Source organism: Rattus norvegicus, chromosome 19, assembly GCF_021556685.1.
Source record: "Rattus norvegicus strain SHRSP/BbbUtx chromosome 19, alternate assembly SHRSP_T2T, whole genome shotgun sequence".
Classification (NCBI taxonomy): Eukaryota; Metazoa; Chordata; class Mammalia; order Rodentia; family Muridae; genus Rattus; species Rattus norvegicus.
The window spans coordinates 22,543,522-22,558,760 of NC_141552.1; the positions used below are offsets into that span (position 1 = coordinate 22,543,522).

General features: G+C 44.0%; 2 protein-coding genes across 5 annotated transcripts in view; one reads left to right on the forward strand and one right to left on the reverse strand.

The window, feature by feature from the left end:
- The window catches only part of LOC147999107 (uncharacterized), a 924,037-nt gene that overhangs the window by 575,469 nt on the left and 333,329 nt on the right, over positions 1–15,239 (reverse strand). The gene's annotated exons all lie outside the window — the stretch shown is intronic.
- Positions 1,264–15,239, forward strand: part of LOC147999133 (disks large homolog 5-like) — a 190,466-nt gene continuing 176,490 nt past the window's right edge. Inside the window, exon 1 of one of the 2 annotated variants that reach the window (XR_015643883.1) lies at positions 1,264–1,587. The gene's annotated coding sequence lies outside the window, so the exon portion shown is untranslated. The remainder of the gene's footprint in view (positions 1,588–15,239) is intronic. The other variant, XR_015643886.1, reaches the window with a different exon arrangement.

A 15,239-nucleotide genomic window follows, 5' to 3' on the forward strand; every position in this document is an offset into this window, starting at 1 on the left:
GACTCAGGGTTCGCTTTTAGATGATGTTAGTAGAGCAATCGCCTCCCATGGTATTCACCACCAAAATGCTCAGGCACTGAGATATCAATTTTCTTGACTAGAGAGGCAGCTCGTCAGATTGTAAAACATTGTTCTGCTTGTCCTACAACACTTCCAGCTTCTCTGCCTGGAGTTAACCCTCAAGGACTCAAGCCTGGAATCCTACGGCAGATGGATGTAATTCATGTTTCATGTTTTGGAAATTTTTCCTTTGTTCAAGTGACTATTGATACCTTTCTGGAGTTATTTTGGCCACAGCCAGGACGGGAGAAGCATTCAAGGATGTACAGCAGCATTTGTTTGCTTCTTTTGCATTTCTTGCCATCCTGCTGCATCTGAAAACTGATAATGTTCCTGCTTATCAATCTAAAGCCTTTGCAAACTTTTGTATTAAATTTGTTATTAGACACACTACAGGCATTCCATATGATCCTCAAGGGCAGGCAATTATTGAGAGATCTAACCAAATATTAAAGACACAGATGGCTAAGGTACAGGGAGGAGAATTAAAATATGTCTCCCCCACTCACTTATTATCATGCTCTTTTTGTAAGTAATTATTTGAATAACCAGATGTACATCTCTCCTGAGAGACACAGCCAGAATACAGCAAATACACAGGCGAATGCCAGCAGCAAACCACTGACCTGAGAATGGGACCCCGTTTGAAGGAATCAGAGAAAGGACCGAAAGAGCTGGAGGGGCTTGGGACCCCATATGAACAACAGTGTCAACCAAGCAGAGCTTCCAGGGACTAAGCCACTACCTAAAGACTATACATGGACTGACCCTGGGCTCCAACCGCATAGGTAGCAATGAATAGCCTAGTAAGAGCACCAGTGGAAGGGGAAGCCCTGGGTCCTGTCAAGGTTGGAGCGCCAGTGAACTGGATTCCTCAGGGGAGGGCGGTAATGGGAGGAGGATGGGGAGGGGAACACCCATATAGAAGGGTAGGGGCAGGGGTTAGGGGAATGTTGGCCTGGAAATGAGAATGGGAATAACCTTTGAAATGTAAATGAGAAATACCCAGTTTAATTTAGATGGAAGAAAAAGAAGAAAAGGGAAAAAAAGATTCTCAAGGTAGATCTGCAACAGCGCCATTGTGATCCTAGGGAACATCACCATCCCTTAGATTTGCAGAAAGCTGTTTCATCTAAGTGGAAGGGACCAGATGTTCTTCTCTCCTCCGCAAGGGGGCATGCATGTGTCTTTCCACAGGATGCCGAGTCACCAGTCTGGATTCCGGACCGCCTCATCAGATCATACAATCCCAGGGCAGAAAAGCAGAAAGTCTCCCCTCAACAACCGACAGTGAAAGATGAGAGCGGAGCGTGCCTCATTCCTGATGACGCCAGACAGCTCTGAGCAGCGCCTCACTTCTGCTTTCACCAGGCTTCAGCTGCATGGTCGCTCATCTACCACGCTGTTGCCAACTTGGGATCAGCTTCAAGAATTGGTCTCTGCTGCAAGAGATAGCGTGCTTCCTCTCCGACTCCCAGTTACTCCCTCCAATCTTCTCCTGCTATGCTTTCACTGCTCTTCACCCAGGTAATTATTTTTCTCTATGCTGCTGCCCAAGACTCTTACTGGGCTTATTTACCTGATCCTCCCTTGTTTCATGTGGCCCCTTGGGAATTTGGCCTTGTCAAGGTGAGGAGAAAGTAGTTCTTATTTCAAAGAACGAACTTTGACTTGCTACAACTATTCTGGAATCGCTGACTCCCTTCCCACATGCTTTACTGTTAAAAATGACATTAAAGGGTGTTTCTCTTTAGAGGAGAGAGAGTTAATTTCAGAGTCTCCAACTCCTCGAAAATGTGCTTGTAGTGACGATTCCACCAGTCAGCGAGACATTCAGTTTCTAAAATTATTTTTACCTTTTAAAGGAGGCTTTCATTATTCTCCTCCATCTTCTTCAGGTCCTTTGCCTTCCCTTTTGTTTGCTTGTCAGAATGGCGAGGAGCTGATCTCTGATTGGGAGAATATTGCTATTAATGGCTACCCTAAATGGTGGTCTTGCGGTTTTCTCTCCAAAGCTGCGTACTTTACTCCCTTTAGCCCTACAGCTCAAACTTTTAAACGTTTAGATTGGTCTGTTAGTAGTCCAGAACATGATTATCTATGCAATTGAAACAGTATAGGTTTACCAAAGGAGATGCTTCCTTACCGACCTCCCCTGCTAATGCCTGGTTTGCCCCTGGATGGGCTTCCCCTACCTTTCCCCCAATTTTTAATTCCCACTTGCTTCCTGTTCAGCCTGATCTATAGCGTCTTTTGGCTGCTCCTCATAAAGTAACCCTTATTAGACCTCGTTCTGAGGTTAAGAGAGTTTCTGCTTCCGTTTTAGCCTGTGTGGCTGCTCCTTTCTCCTTTCTTTCCTCTGAAGAGCATGGCGATTTTTCCCTTGTCAGGATGGTCATGGTGTTTATCATGTTACTTGCATAAATTGTCAATTATCTAATTGTCTTACTGTTACAAGGAAAAATGTTTTTGTCATAGTACGACAACCTCCTTATGTACTTTTGCCTGTCTATGTTAATGGGACATGGTTTTTTGATCCTGGCATAGAGGCCATTCATCATGCCTCCTCTGTACTTCATAGAGGCAGGCGTTTTGTGGTTGCCTTAATTCTGGGTCTTACTGCTCTGATTGGTGTAATGTCTCCTTTTGCCTTATCTACTACTTCTTTGGTTAGAGAGGTCCACACTGCTCATCTAAGTTATCTAAGAATGTTAGTATTGCTTTATTGATTCAAGGAAAGATACATGGAGGGTTTGAAGTCAGGGCGAATGCTCTAGAAGAGGCAGTTCTTTATATGGGACAAGAAATTCAAAATATTAAGGTTAGATTATTAGTACAGTCATTCTTTGTTTAGAAGGAGTGTGTTACTCCCCTGCCTTATAATGAGCCAGTCCCGCATGCCCATAGCTTATACACTGTCTGCTGGAGTGCGGAACACCCTGCCCTGCCCTGCCCCGCCCCGCCCCGCCCCGCCCCACCCTGCCCTGCCCTGCCCAAAGAGCAAGGGTTAGCCCTGCTCCTGCCAGTCCCGGGAGCCCATAGCTTATACACTGTCTGCTGGAGTGCGGCTTTGCTCTGCCCTGCCCTGCCGTGGTTTGCATTGCCCTGTGGGCTCTCACTTCTTTGGCCAAAGACTTTTGAGATCTGGGCTCACCAAGCCCTGCACTAGGCAACACCTAGAAGCCAGAGCCAAATGAACAGATGCCAGGCTTGGCCCTGGGGACTGGTGTCTCCCCCTCCCCTGAAGTGTTTTCCCCAGTTCACCACTCCAGGTTTACTTTGCAGGGACCCCAGTAGGTGGCAGGCTTTGCTGATCCTCACCTGTGAGCCTGGGATAGTGGTGGGATGTAGAGTTGCTGGAAGACTTTCAGGGAGATGCAGGCCTTTCATAAACTCCTCAACCATCCTGTGCCCTCGCTGGTTCGCTCGCCCCGTGGAAGTTGGGAAGCCACTTTTCCCTGTCCTGTGTGACTTTCCCTGCATAGTGAGCTCTCCTGCAGGAGATACTTTCACATGCTTCTTTAAAAGCACCTGTTCCTCAGATCTAGATCAGCTGTGAAAACAGGCTTCTTCAAGTCAGGGTGAGAGCTACCCCTCCCAGCTCAGAGCTGCAACACCATAGGAGCCTCCAGCCCCAGTGCTGGATGGGTCCCATGGAGGAGTTAGAGCAAAGTGCCCCTTCTGCGAAGTGACTCAGAACAGAAGGTTCAGAAGTGACAGTCAACCCCCAAGTGCTTCTTCCAGGAGAAAGCAACCAGCTCTCCCTTTTAAACAGTTGTTGCCTCACATATGACCTAGCTGTATGACTGGAGAAGATTTCCTGGAGTTTAGTTGCCCAGAGTGTAAGCATTTCATGATTCTAAGACAGCCTCAAATTAAAACCGAAGACTCTTATTTTAAAACTTTTAAAAAATGAATCAAGTATAAAATACCAACATGAAATAATCATAATCAGAATTGAGCTAATTCCTGTGAAGTCATTTAGTTTTTCATTTTCTGCTTCTATTTTCAAGGCATCTAGAGTAGCACTATCTGAGATCCTAAGGCCTTCTATTATGGTGCTACCCATTCATTCCTCTCTCCTTGAGGACTTCTCAGGTGACTTAAGAAAACCTGATTTCTTTTCAGATTGTCCCCAGCTGGTGTGATCTCTCTGTCGATGGCCCTTGCCAAAAGCTGCAAAGGCAATGCATTGTTTTACAACACAAAATTCCAGACATTAATTTACCAATAAAGTCTCAGGAGTCAGATGCTGTATTTAAGTAAAGCTCCCAACTGTCCTTCCTAATTCACTGTTCCCCCAGAAGAAGAGCATTGTAGCTCTCTCTGCACACTTTCTTAAAAATCCTACAACTGAAAGACTTTCCATTGCCCTACTTATCTTCATTTCCTATCAAGTTGTGCCTTGATCTGCTCTAGACCTAAGTGCCCTTTAGCTTTGCAGTAAAGGTGTGAGGTAGGTGAGCTGAACAGTAATAAAGTCCATGTTCACAGTAAACAAAGAGCTCTTGCATTAAATGTCTGTGCCCTGGCGATGCTATACCACACAATAGTTTTTCATTAAATAATACATTCATGAAGATCACAGTGTGATCAAAAATTTTGCTAGTTAGAAGAAATCAGAGAAGGTCTAAAAACATAAGGTTATTGCCTGGAGCACAATTCTCCCCCTTTTCCTACTGTCAGATATACACTGTATTTAAAGAAGCAATGATAGTGAAGTACATTGCTGCCCTGTCTAAACTCAGAAAAGGTGGACCCTCCATGACTCCTGATGGGGTTTTTATATCAATGTAACATAACAAATGCACTGTAAAAGTAAAGACCAGAAGTTCACAGTATAATAGCATTGGCCTTACCATATCCTCCCAGTGGGGATGGAGAATCTAATGTTCTGAAATCTTGACTTTAAGGAATTGTGATATTCGTGGAAATTCAATTCCTTTTCAGATGCTCCAGTTGTTGTGGCCCATTGCTAGAATGGTCAGCGTAAGCCTCCAGCCCCCCTGACAGGAAGCTCAATATATACTGCTCAGAGCTTACTCGACATTCCCCAAAAGTGCTGTCTTTGTCCATCATTACTTTGAGACGAGAGGCCAGACTCCTTCACTCTAGTCTCTCCACAATCGACGTTCCCCCTCCCAAAACGCTTGCGAAGACGGGAAAACATGTCTTAGCTTGTAACCGCCAGACTCAGACTGAGAGAAACTAGGGCACTGGTTGTCACTACAACACTGGTGACATCACAGAGGATGCCAGAACTCTCTAGGAGACAATAGAATGTCCAAGAAGAGACAGCTGATGTCATGGGGAGCAGACTTTGCCTCCCTGCTAATGTTCTCCCTGTACTGAGCATAAGCAGAGGTGCCCTTTCCAGGAGACTTTCCTGGGGCAGAGCCACTGAGCATCTCCTGCTTCCAAAGCCAAATTTTCCTCAAGGCTTGATTATAAAAAACCTTAGTAATTCCTATGCATCTAAATGAATGTTTCCTTCCATATCTTGCCCCAAAATGTCTCATCCTAACTCAAATTGTCCTCATTCACCAATGTTAGCCATTAAAACTTCCTGAGATTTCATACCAGCTTGAATATGCAGTCAAAAGTTCTCCTGTCTCATTATGTACAGGTGCTTTAAATCACATCAAGAAATAGTCTGCATGGTAGGTAACAACATGCGTGTGTATTAGGGGAACACTCATGAAGTCATGTGCTTACCAATCGACAATTGCCAGAAAATTCCTTAGGAGAAAGAGTTGAAGTCTTTATGGTGCTAGGAAAAGTGTGGAGCCCAGTTGCCAGAGGAAAATGCAATATTGGAGACTCCAGTGAAGGGAACCTCATGCTGCTTGTGGGCTTCTGCTCTTTGCACCATTGCCGCCAAAGGAGCACTGCTCACAGGCCTGAGTAAGATATACCATGAGCTTTTATCGGAAAAATAAAATACACAAGAGATATAGAGGGTGCACAGAAACATCTAATATGAGGCTATAAACATCATTAAGTGGATAGAGCAAGGTCCCAGCACCTGTACACTGGGAAATGGCCACCCCACCAAACACAAAAGCATCTATCATAGTAAAAAATGAATACTTTATAGAATGCACCCACCAACACTGATTGATCACATCCGTAGTTCAAATTTTGGGGGCAAATTCATGGCCTTAACTATCTTTGTCTCAACTTATATAGTAAAAAATAAGAAAGAACGAGAAAAGAAAAAGTCAAAACTAAAAGCTCAAGCTTCTCATATGAGGATTGCAGGAAGTGTTATATGGGAGTCAATTCTGATTAGGCCATTTTAGATAGAACAGTGCATAGTGACCCTTAATGTGATGGGCCCTATATAAAGCTTTTTGCAATATTGGAATTTTAACAAACCTCATCCAGAACGTACGGAAGAGGCACATGAGATCACCATGTGATCACCATTCCTTACTCTGTATCAGGTTATTTTTCTGCATCCTTGATTGTCAGGCATATAACAATAACAATCTGAAATAGCTGGTAGACATGGAAAAACATGGCTAAAACTATAGTTGTGGGTTACACACCTTAACTGTGAAAGGCTAATGCTGTCTGCACTGTCCTTGGAGGCCACTCTTATAAGCCTATTTATTGCAAAGTGAAAGGTGGTTTATCTGAGCTCAAAGTGATCCTGGCCAGCCAGGTAGAGGGCAACATGTGATACTTGAGACCCTGTTTTAAACCAGCACAGAAACCCACACTTCATTCAAAGCATCATCTACGAATTCTCGATTATTTACCATTCTCTCCCTACCAGTCGTTCTGTTTGGAATGGTAGAAAACAACTGGACCTGATCTTTCTATTTTAAGGACCTTGATCTCTCTTTTTTTAGGTCCACATTAAGAGTGCATACAAATGGACATCACCATCTGAACATCTTAGTATTATCTACTCTGTAAATATAGCATAATACTGTGCCTATGACAGTCTCAAGCTTCCTTGAGTGTAGTTGCCCCATCAAGAAGTGTGAAGTTCTGAGTTCAAACCCCAGTGATGCTTTAAAGGGACTAGAAGGAAGCCATCAGAGATACTCCACTTCTTTGTCCTTAGATTAAATCAAGTTGACACAATGTGAACCTGGTGGGCTATTTAACCCTGCATCTTTCTCCCAACCCCTCTTTTCTGAGTTCAGTCCATGGCAGAATTCATCCCCCACCATCCTAGATATTTCTTTGTATATTTCTACAAGAGCCAGGTTTCTTTTTTTTAATAGAATTAGTTGTAGTCAATCAACTGCTGCCCTATGTGAGAAATGATTAGTATCTATTGCAACTTACCACACTGTATTTGTGTATACAAGTACCTTATTGGAAATCCAGCATTACTGAGGGATTGGAAACCAGTGCTGTGGCCTTGCCTTTCTGTGCCTAGTCCTGGCTCACAGGCAGCAGGGGGCAGACCTTGAGTTCCTCTTCAGGGACAGAGTGATGTTGAATGGGCACTGAGCAGGCAGAGAAACACAGCTGAGGCAGCTCCTTTCAGTTATCAAACACATCATCTCCTTCCCATCTTAAGGGCTACTGCTGAGGTCTTGCCCCCATACCTACCTTAATAGCAGTGAATTTGTTACAGCAGCCAGCTCTTTCCTATTGTTCTGTAATACGCGTCCACATCATGGATGCCAAGAAAAACACTAACAAAGAACAAAAAACTCTGACGTTGAACTGTGTGGTGCTGGTCACATACCCTGTTATGTTCTGTATGTTATGAGGTTTGTTAATCTTAACAAGTTTCCCAAGTGTATTCTTCACATAGGACCCAATAGATTCAAGGAAAATTGGAACAATTATGTGTAAAATGGCCTGAGTCAGGGCCCATAGACCGAAGCATTTCCAACACTTGTGCATGAGCCCATGTGGATTTTGCAATGAGCTGGGCCTAGCAATGTCCAGTACACAGTTGTGAGCTGTTGCTCTGGTTGAACTGTATTGGTGTGTGCATTCAATGAACTACACCTATTTAAATGAATTCAGTGTCCTGTGGTTTGAATCCAGACCCCTTGACACCAGATCTTCCCTTCTGCAGCACTCGGGAAAAGGCTAAGTTTAGGAAAGGTGACGTCTTGTCATAAGTTATGTGACAAGAGGGATGGTGAATGATCCCTTGTGATAAGAATCAAGGTTTCCTCTGTGGTATTTAGGTCTATACTGGCCCTGTGGAACAGCTTCAAGAACCCATTTCTGATTTTCCTTGGGATTCCCGTGATGATGCACTCAGACATGATTGGAAACAACCAAAACGGTGGTCAGACTTGATTTATAAAATGTAGGTAACATTGCAAACTTATGTTGTAGGATATTTGATCATATTGTCATCCCCAATATTGTGTTATTTACTTAGAAAAATACCTTCTGGCTGTGTAGTTCAGTACTAGCACCAATATTTAACCCTAGAGCTATTTTTGTTTGTTTGTTTGTTTGTTTTTTTGTTTTTGTTTTTGGATGAACAAGTACTTTCCTATTTTGTGGCCCAGCCCTAGCCCTTACTTCTTTGCACAGTCATAGAGAGACCTCAAACATATACTCAGACAAGGCCACGGGAGTGTATAAAAGGGCCTAAGGCAATACCACATAATGACATTGAAAGTGGGCTCTCTTCTTGATCCACGCCTCCAGCTCTCCTGACATCTACATGAATTATAACTCCTAATGCAGTGTAAATGATGTCTGCGCTATTGCTGAAGGAATCATGAGAATAACAACTGTAAACATTCCACCATGGATAGAATTTGTGGAAAGAGGTGACTGGCAGCCAACAAGAGGGCTCTACAGTTAAAGGGGCTTGCTGTCAAGTCTTATGAGCTTGACTCAATCCCCAGGACCCACGTGGTAAAAGGGAGAGAACCAAGGGCCAAGCTGTCCTCTGGCTTTCACTCATGTGCTTACATGTATGTGAGTATGTATGTATATGTCTGTATGTACGTGTGGATATGAATGTGTGTATGCATGTATGTGTATACGTGTATATGTATATGTGTGTATATGTCTGTCTATATGTGTGTATAGGTGTATTTGTATGTGTGTATATGTATTGTATGTGTGTATATGTGTGTATGTATATGTGTATGTGTGTATGTATGTATGTGTGTATGTGTGTATATGTGTGTATGTATATGTGTATGTGTGTATGCATGTATGTGTGTATGTGTGTGTATGTGTGTGTATGTGTGTATGCATGTAGGTGTGTATATATGTGTGTGTGAGCATGAATGTGTATAGTCATGTATATGCATGTGTTTTCATGTACGTGTATTCGTGTATATGTACGAATGTATGTGTGTATATGTATGTATGGACACACAAACACACACAATGTTAAAACATAAAAAGCTCCTTGGAGTATTCACCGTGCCTGGATAAGTGGTGACCATGTGGGGGAAACACATGTCCATGTAAGCACACCTGTTCACATGCGCTGAGCAATGCCCAGCCTGGACTTGAGCTCACTACCTGCCCAACGATGAGTTTCTGCCCACCTGGTCTTCTCAGAGCCAGGTGACAATTGTTCCTGCCATTCCAGTTCTGTTCCAGTTTCTCATGCCACAAACCTTCTAGCTTGAATCTCACCTACTGACGCAGGAACCTAACAGCCTCCAACTCAGTGAAGTAAGTAAACTTCTTCCTGACATCCTCAGGCTTGGTGTTCCCATGAGTCACAGGGAGGAAGGATGGCATGCACCAAGGAGAAGGGCCATGGGCAAGGAAGACAGGATCATAAGTCAGTCTTCACTGACACCAGCACAGTGTGTGCTTCAGAGCTGGCTCTGCTCACTCTTGTCCCAGTGGCAGGACTTAAGAGTGGTGCATACCTGTCACCCAGCACTCAGAGACATCTGAGGCATGAGAACCAGGAGTTCATGGCCATCTTAACTAATGGTGAGATCAGAGACAGCCTGGGCTGCATGAGACTCAGTCTCAAAGCAGGCAAGGAGGAACTTGGTATATTTGAGCAAGGAAGCTGGAATCCTCCTGGGTTCTAAACATTCACTGCAATACAGAAAGATGCTAGGGCTAGTGTGGCAGAAAGTAGGAGACAGAGAAGCCAGGTTAACCCTCCCTAATCTCCTCATGCTGTGTGAGCAATGAGTAGATGGTGCCCTATACACTGTGGACAGGATGGTCTCTCAGACAGTTCAGAAAGCCATGGAGGACTCCAGCAATTCTCCACTTGGGTGTCACCTGAGTCTTATATGTGTGTGTTTACAAGCCAAAATATAAGATCCATAGGTGACTGTGTAAATTCAACATGGCACAGCCATGTGCTGGAATATTATTCAGCCTTACATAGTATTCAGATTCTGACCCTTGAACAGGAATGAGAATGGTAGCCATTCTCCTAAGTCAGACCTCCAGGCAGTGCAAAGACAAACTAACACTGTATGACACCACTGACTGAGGGCTGGAGTGTCACCAGTTATATAAAGACAGAAAGCAGGAAGGTTTACAGAGCCCCAGGGGTGACATGGAGTGGGGAGGTTGGAGAGTAGGTGTGTAAGTGGGACTGAGCCTCAGAGGAGTCAGACATGGCTGCAGAATATGCATGTGGCTGCCTCCCATACCTGTGTGTCCTGCCTCCTCAGAAAGGCAAATACAGCAAAAGAAAGGAACAGAGGGGACAGGCTCTGACCACCTGTAGACACACACAAATGACGTGACAGAAAGTGCACACTGATGCCTTGCTGCAGGAGCAGTTGAGCATCCAGAAGGGTTGAAAGAGGCTGGAAGGGCTGAGCATGGCACTTAGTTCAAGGACATAGCTTTAGGTCCTGGGGAACCTATGGTGCCCAGGCCCCATCCTGCTGATACTGAGGGACATCGCTGACATTCAGGGTGATGGCCGGGCTGTGCTGGGGAATAGGTGTCCACTCTCACCTGCCTCAGCTTGAAGATGCGCTGGGTGAAGTAGGACTGCAACTACTTGTTGGATTCATTGATGCAAATCTGCTGGAAGCTATTCTGTTCAAAGTCCTCAAATCTGAATATGGCCAAGACACCAATGGGCAAGCACTGGGAGACAAGGTTTGGTTATAGCCGGGGCCTCCTGGAAAGACTAGCCCTCCTGAGAGGAGTTGCAGCAGAGGGGGTGTGTTTTCCTGACCTGTTTGGTACCCAGTGTTTTTTACCAAGGGTTCCTTTATTACTTCTTGATGGAACCAGGCCTGCACATATCCAGGAAGCATTGGGGTGGAACCTAGGGCTTGGTGCCCACATGCTGGCATCGCTGAGGGTGAAGCCTAGCCTATCACACTTGCAGACACCGAGTGCAGATGCCTGGGTTCCTATAGAATAGCGGTTCTTACCCTTCCTAATCCTGTGTCTCTTTATTTCAGTTCCTCATGTTGTCATCCCAACATAAACTTATTGGAGAGCTACTTCATGAGTGTAACTTTGTTACTGTGAGGAATTGTAATGTAAATGTCTGGTGTGCAGGAGCTCTGATACAGAACCCACAGATTGAGAGCAGCTGCTGTAGAGGATCAGAGTCCCATGCCAGCCCTGGTGTTTGCAGAGATCCCCCGGGTTCCTAGTCTCCATGGCTTTCCCAAGGACAGGGTTTATTCTTGGCCGTCTCAGGGCCCGGGACCTCACAGAAACAGCCTCTCCCATGTCCTTCCTGTTGAGGAGAGCGTGGTTGGTCCTCAGCACAGACCAGTCAAACAGGGCGCTGTATAGACACTTGGCCAGGGGTCTCCTGCAGTTATGGCCTCTGGACAGAGGAGTTTCTTACCTGGGGTGGGGCAACCATGCCAGGTATAGGCAGTGATGCTCAGAGTCAAGACCTAGTTTTGTCTTATTTTCATAGACAAAGTTGCCCAGGCTGGCCTCGAACTTGCCATGTAGCCAAGGATAATTAAACAACTGATCCTACTGCCTCTACCCCCCATGGGCTGAGATTGCAGATGAGTGTCACCAGAGCTGGCTTGTCACAGCTGCTATACGGCTCTAAGTCAGGGGCCTCATGTGCAGGAGTGTTATGACTGTGCCATCCCCACCCCGCAACCAGGGTTTTCACCTTTCTCCTGCTGAAGTCTGCTTAATCCTACCCTGGCCCCAGGACAAAGCAGCTGTGGGAGAATCAAAGCCTGGGGCTTCAGCACAGCATGGGTACACAGCATGGCATGCAGCCTACATGGCTGTGAAAAAGCCAAGGAAGTGCTTCTCAGCATACCCCCTGTCCATCCTTCTCCCCATGGACATCTGCTTCCAAGTCATGTCCCTCTGGTTTTGACTTTCCTGGATGCCATGGCAATGCTACCACACAGAATGCTGCCTCTACTGGGGACACTCGCTTACACAACCTCTCTGGGGGACATCTGAGCCAAACAGGGATTGGGTGCACTGCAGAGAGTCATGACTGTAAGTCATGTCAAGAAGTACTTAGTTCCACAAAGGCTCACTGTCTAGGGAGTTGACTGGAAAAGTAAGCTTATTCCCTTGGGCAGGGTCCCTATAGGGAGCGTCCCACACCCTGCTATCAGGTCTATTCCTGGTGCCATTCAAATACAATTTGCAAGCCGCAATGCTCTGGAAATGTCAAGAGCTAACAGAAATGTACCAAGAAGTGCATACCACAGCAAAGGGAGAGGATGGCACAGAGACCCATGCTATGCGTTAAGTGGCACGGGAAGGCCACCTCGAGCACAGGGGTCAGTCACCTCTTTCACAAACAAGGCAAATGGTCAATGCTCTCAGCTCTGTGGCTCCTAAGCCCTGCAGCTGCAGCCAGAAGCAGCACTGAACAGGATGTAAATGCTGAGTATGGCAATGTCAATAACACTTTATTTACAAAACCAAATTGGTGGTGGTGGGGGGGTGGTGGTGGTGGTGGCGGACTGGTTCATTTCAAAGCATGCTGGAGTCGCATGGCCACTGAGCATCGGAAACACAGAAAGAAATGCGATTGGACCCAGGGCTCCCAACACACTAGACGTTGACCTTTGGCACCGGAACGGGGTCCCTGAAGGTAAGTCAGGACAGTCAGATAAGGTAAGTACATTTTATTACAAGGAAATGGGACAAGATAAATCTTCTCTTCATCTTGCTATGCTTAAGCATCTTTTAAAGGTGCAGGGAATTCATGTCTCTCAGTCTGGTTTAGGAAAGTGTTTAGAGACAGCAAGAGAGTACACTCCTTGGTTCCCTGTCGAGGGTTCCAGGGATTCTGATATCTGGGTCAAAGTGAAAGCTAAGGTGGAAAAGGCTGTCAGGCAGGGCAAAAAGATTCCAATTTCTGGTCTCTTTGAGCTGTGATTTTTACTGTGTTCAAGGCCATGAATGCAGACAGGGCAATAAGGAATACAGAACAAGAAGCTACAGCTTCAGTAAGACAAAAGTGAAAGTAAAAGTTTTGAGCTCTGCACCACTGCCTGAAGCAGTTTTTTCTAAGTCATTTCTGGAGGATGACATATTAACCATTAGATTCAGACGACGATGATGACGAATTCACCTGCTTTTTCTTTTCCTATAATTAGGCCAGCATCGATTCAAGGTGTGGCCCAACTGACTTATTATAAAGGATGATAGTGGTTGCTTGAAAAAGGTAGTAGCTTTCTATGAACCATATATTAAGTTTTTATGTATATTAAAATTAACATTGGAAAGAACAGTGGTAGGAGAGGAAGCTGGAGGACAACTGCTGCAAATGCTTGCTTTTGAAAATGCTAATGAAGAATACAGGAGAGCATTATTACCTATAAAGGAGGCTGGGGATATTAATGCTTATATGAAGGCATGGTAGGATATCTTTTCTGAAAATGGAAAGATGGATAGTTGGCACGTATTGATCCAGATAGAGTTATTAAATTATATGTTTAAATAATCTTGAATATCCTACAGGCACTTTCACTCAGGATGAGTTGCCTTTAGAATGGATATATATTAAATATAACTTTAACCAAACATTAACAACATATGAGGGACAAATTTCTTTAATTATTCAGCAAGGCATACAAAGACCTGTTACACTGTGAGGATATGATTGTGCTGCTATTATTTTCCAATTAAGCAAAGATAAAGTGGAATATTTAATGCAGACATCTGAGGTTTTTCAATTATCTATGATTTCTTACACTGGAAATACTGGATTTTATTTTCCCCATAGTAAATTGTGGGATTGCTTTAGAAAACAAAAAGAAATTTGATAAATACACTAATTTCCGTTAATCCATTACCATCTGCCATTACTGTGTTTACAGATGGCTCCAAGACCAAAGATCTAAGACAGATGGCTTATTGGACCAAAGATAAATTTTGGGGACAAGAATCTTCTTTTGGGTCAGTACAGCAAAATGAAGTATTAGCAGTAATTAATGTATTGCCGGATTTTACTCATGATGTAAAAATATTATAGCCGAGTCAGCTTATGTTGTAGGAGTAGTACAGAATATTGCGACTGCTCTTGTTTCTACATCTAAGCCGATATTAAATGTTATTCTCACATATTAAAGGACTATTACTATTATGAAACTCTAGAATATTCATTGCACATATTAGATCACATTCAAAAATGCCAGGATCTTTAACACTTGGCAATCCTATGGTAGATCAATTAGTGGCATTTGCTACCCCAGAAGAAAACAGTCATAATCATGCCAATACAGGATATTTGCATATTAAATATAAGGTCCCTATTCTGAAGCCAAACAAATTATTGCTAATTGTCGTATTTGTGAGCCTTCACTTATAAAATGTATTCCATCTGAAATTAATCCCAGAAGAATGCAACCTAATACATCGTGGCAGATGGATGGAACCCATATTTCTGAGTTTGGTCGCCTTTCATATATCCATGTAAGCATAGATAATTTTTCAAAATTTGTGTGGGCTACACCATTGCCAGGAGTACGCACTGCTCATGTTCTACAGCATCTATTGGAAACTTCTGCTGTTATGGGACTGCCCTCTAAAATTAAAACTGATAATGGACCAAAATATATATATTTCTTATCAACTTAAACAACTTTGTCAACGATATCATATTGTACATATTACTGGTATAGAATACAATCCCCAAGGTAAAATTTTGTTGAAAGAGTTCACCATACCCTGAAATGACAAATTATAAAATTGAAAAGGAAGAAAAGAGATGACCTTACACAGCCTGAATGGAGTTTGCAGACCAGTCACAGAGCTATATTGGCACAAGCATTATATGT